This window comes from Cydia splendana, chromosome 16 (assembly GCF_910591565.1).
Source record: "Cydia splendana chromosome 16, ilCydSple1.2, whole genome shotgun sequence".
Classification (NCBI taxonomy): Eukaryota; Metazoa; Arthropoda; class Insecta; order Lepidoptera; family Tortricidae; genus Cydia; species Cydia splendana.
The window spans coordinates 5009803-5014513 of record NC_085975.1 but is presented as its reverse complement, the minus strand read 5'-3'; the positions used below and the strand labels follow the sequence as shown (position 1 = coordinate 5014513).

Below are 4711 nucleotides of genomic sequence, written 5' to 3'. Positions count from 1 at the left end.
AGGAATACAAAAGTCAGAAATGATAGTCAAAGTCCGACAGTCGTACTTCACTCGCGAAACGCCCCGAACAAAACGATATGTGACCGTGACGTCAAGGTCACAAAGAGTCCATCTTGAAGTATGAACAAAACAAGAAAATTGCGATTTTGTCGGTGAAATATTGCGTTTATGTATATAGTTTCCATACAATCTTTTATTGGATAAAATGCGAGGAATCGAATCGAATGGTAACTAACTGCGACAATTCTTCGACCGACGGTTTTGTCAGGAAGCTCTTCTTCCACATTGAACGATATTTGTAACTGAAAATAAAATATATTGTATGTGTTAGCATTTACAATTTGTCACATCATGTACAGTCGACGTCAAAGATATGTACCTATTGCAGCATACTCCTTTGTAATAAGGTGAAAAATGTATACATATATTTGACGTCGACTGTACATATAAAGCACCGGTGGTAAAGAACCAACGAGAGAAATAAAAGTAAGACCCTATATAATGACTACGAATCGTGTGATAAATCAATTTACGATGGAATTCTGGCACACGAAGTTGAAACAATGTTATTCTAGCTAGGTAGTTAGTACAAAAGGTAAAATTGTTCTCTGCTCTACAATCAATAAGCATAATTAGCATGAATCACCTACCTCATGGGTATCTTCTTCCTCTAATATACTAGGAACCCGATAAGTGTCATCCACCTGTGCAATGCGTTGGTTCAAAATGTTTGAGCCGGTCGCCTCACTGTCAAAACCAAAATTAAATAAATGTATGATGTTTTACAGCACATATGGACTTTACCGCACTAGTGCGATAATGCACACACACATTACGTAACTATGTCAAATATTTAAAGGGCTAGTAGTAGTAGTAAACTCTTTATTGTACAAAAAGACATATTAAAAATAACATACAATTAGCAAGAAGTACAAAGGCGAACTTATCCCTTTGAGGGATCTCTTCCAGTTAACCTATAGGGCTATATGTACTGTAAAACGTTGTACGATACATGTGAGAATAGGTAATACGCAACTCATGTCAACTATTTTTCGCACTATTTTTTATCATCAAGTGATGATGAACAATAACAGCCACATTTTGCCTCTCATTAAGCATCCGGACAAATCTGTCGGTCGAAGAATTGTAGCAGCCAGTCATTTCTTTACAACATCACTCAATTTATAAATTAGTCCATTACTATTTCATAAATTGATCATGGACCCGCGAAACGCAGCATTCCAGAAATGCAGTTATTTCGAAAAGTGAGACAGACTAATTTCAAAATTTTTATGTAGGTACCTATATTATAACAAGTGATGACAATGGAGAAAACTACTTGAAAGTAAATAAACCATTGTGCTGGTTACAGGTACAGTCGGCGTCAAATACTTTGTAGCAACAAAGTAGCCAAATAGTAACATCTAGCAAGTAACATAATAAAATTGCGGTTTATGACGTAAGTGTTAAAAAAACTGCTTACTAGATCTCGTTCAAACCAATTTTCGGTGGAAGTTTGCATGGTAATGTACATCATATATATATATATATATATATTTTATCATTCTCTTATTTTAGAAGTTAAAGGACACACATTTTACCACTTTGGAGGTGGTCTCTCCCGCAAACTATTGAGTTTAGAAAAAAATGATATCAAAAACCTCAATATATTTTTTGAAGACCTATCCATAAATACCCCACACGTATGGGATCGATGCAAAAAAAAATTTTGAGTTTCAGTTCTAAGTATGGGGAACCCCCAAAATGTATTGTTTTTTTCTATTTTTGTTGAAAAATCCAAGTTTCAACAGTACCTATAGTTCTTATAGTTTCAGAAAAAAGTGGCTGTATATACGGACGGACAGACAGACAGACATGACGAATCCTTAAGGGTTCCGTTTTTTGCCATTTGGCTACAGAACCCTAAAAATGCTCTATCACAGGTAAATGAGAAATTGAAAATGGAAATAATTGCCCAAGATTATTAGTTTTATTAAAATAAAAAATCGGTCAACACGCTCAAGAAAAGGAAATCATTTACTATTGTGTAGGGTAGGTATAATATAAAATAACTACCAGTTCATTAAAAAATACGTAAAAGAATAACGAAAGTACGGACAATCGGTAAATCCCGGGATTTTAATTTCCGGGACTTACTCAGGCAACCCTATTACATTCTATCAGTGTACATTTTTAGGGTTCCGTACCCAAAGGGTAAAAACGGGACCCTATTACTAAGACTTCGCTGTCCGTCCGTCCGTCTGTCCGTCTGTCATCAGGCTGTATCTCATGAACCGTGGTAGCTAGACAGTTTAAAATTTCACAGATGATTGAATTTCTATCGCCGCTATAACAACAAATACTAAAAACAGAATAAAATGCAACAAACGTGATTTTTGCCGTTTTTTGCATAATGGTACGGAACCCTGCGTGTGCAAAACCAACTTGCACTTGGCCGGTTTTTTTAAATTAAGTACCTCTTGGAGAATATCAAATAACTGATGAGGGCAATGTATCTCGTACGATATTATTGATTGGCGACATTTTATTTAGTTTTCGGCGAACATTTGCTAAGTAGGTAGTACTAATACTACTAATAGCCATCATCTAGGAAAATAAGTACAAAATATGTCCAAATAATTGAGAATATCAATTCAATTCATAAAAAGATATAAGCATCTGCACTGATAGGAAAACAGTAGGTATCTAAATCTAACTAAGGTCTATTCGTACGCCGCCGCTGTGAGTACTTGAGTAGGTAGGTATTTGTGACGTTATCTATGAAAAGGGACCTTATTGTCGATGGCGCTTCCGCCATTATTAACGATATAAATACCACGCCGTGCGACGCAGTGCGTCGTAAGCGCCATAGACAATAAGGTCCCTTTTCATAGATAATGCCACAATTAGAATTAGAACTTACTCGTTACTTTGAATGTCAGTGGTTGATGAAATCGGAGATTCCATTTCCATATTTTGCAGTCTGTAAATAAAGATAAATTGTAGTAGTGTATTGTGTTACGTAGGTAGGGCTAAAAAGCACAAGTCAAATAATTATACTCACTCGATGTAGTCTAAAGATATAGTATCATGTTCGGCTGTGAAATTATCCAATTTTCTTCTTTTCCTAGAAAGACAAAAAAGTAAAAAGTTTAGACGCATGACAAATCACGAGCTGAGGTTCGAACCCTCGATAGGTGGATGGATTGCTAAAAGAACGCTTTATGCGTCTAATTGTGTGCGTTACATGTATCACTGTGTGCTCGTATTTATAGGAAGGCCCACTACACCGCAACCGCGTAACTACGACTCACGACGCACACATAGACGGCAATGTTTTCTGTCTTTGCCGTGCAAGGCGCTAGTGCCGCGTGGTGTAAACGTCGCGAATCGCAATATCCTTTTAAGCTATTTAGATGATGAATTGATGACAATGTTTACCGGTAGATGGAGCGATTATTAAATTCTAGAATGTTTTAAGTTATATGGATTACTAATTAGTACGATCAAGTATATATTAAATTAAGTAATAATTACGTATTTCACTGTGTAATAAATATACATTTTTACTTACGTTAGTTCCATTGTTTGTTGGAATCTTCCGAGTTGTCTTTTTCGAGATGTCTTCTTTTTATTCAATTGCTTGTTACCCATTATAACTTAAAGGTTTTGGTGCACACGGTATATCACTAGGACACACAACACAGCACAGTTTTTATAAGTAAATCTTATATTTGTTTTGGGGACACCTAGTACAGGTCCGTCTGGCACGAGCGCTCAGTCATCACTGTCTCATTTCGAAAGACGGACGGAGATAGAGCATGCAGGCCGGAGTCGATATTTTGTTACGATAGAATTAGTTGATGTTTATTTATTTTAAAAATATTGCCTCTAATTATCGTTTTTCTAAAGCTGTCAAATTACTGTTATAGTTATGATTGATTTTTCTCCTTTTTTTGTTTCATAGTGTCACATAGTAAAGAAACGAGTAAAGTTGGAGTAAAAATTCGAATTGGAGGTTACTTTGGGAATAAATTGTATCGAGCGAAGTGTTATGAATCGTGTATCGAAAGCTGTGTTATTAAAGATAATATAATCAAGAATTATATTTATTTTTCCCACGTCTACAAATATCACCGTTTCTTAGAAAAATAGGATAATTATTGGGGTATTTTTACATTTCTGGCTCAGGGAACGGCCTTAAGTACGTTGGGTGTAACTAGGTACGTAAATAATAACCGTCTATGTTCAAAGGAACCTTATTTTGATATAAAATATAATATTTATTTAGAATAAAGAGCACGTATTTAATATCATAAAGTGTGTTTACACGTTCGCGTTAGTAAAAGAGTAAATATTAGTTAAACTTAGTATGGAAAATAAATGTATTTACTAACGAAAGTAAAAGTAAAGTTTACTGTTGGATAACGTAATACCTACCAAATATTGTATGATATTTGACGTTAAAAACATCTTTAGCTAATGTGCATTTTAACTATCTTAACTCTGACTTACAATAAAACCTAATGTTCAAATTTAATCCTTATCCGTGTACCTAGGTACAAATGTACATAGGTAATATATGCAGTCAACCTATTAGGTCCCGTAAAATGGGGTGAGTAGGGATTACGAGGGCAGTTGTGTTATGAATGGGGTGAGGAGAGATGGTATTTTTAGACCAGAGTTGTCACATTGTTCTTGAGAAGTCAAG

General features: G+C 35.2%; 1 long non-coding RNA gene across 1 annotated transcript; it reads right to left on the bottom strand.

Moving 5' to 3' along the window:
- Positions 1-729: 729 nt before the first annotated feature.
- Positions 730-3753, bottom strand: LOC134797859 (uncharacterized). The gene is made up of 4 exons (XR_010145120.1): positions 3575-3753; positions 3065-3127; positions 2924-2983; positions 730-747 (listed from the first exon to the last, which is right to left on the bottom strand). It is a non-coding gene; the product is annotated as an uncharacterized LOC134797859 (long non-coding RNA).
- Positions 3754-4711: the final 958 nt, after the last annotated feature.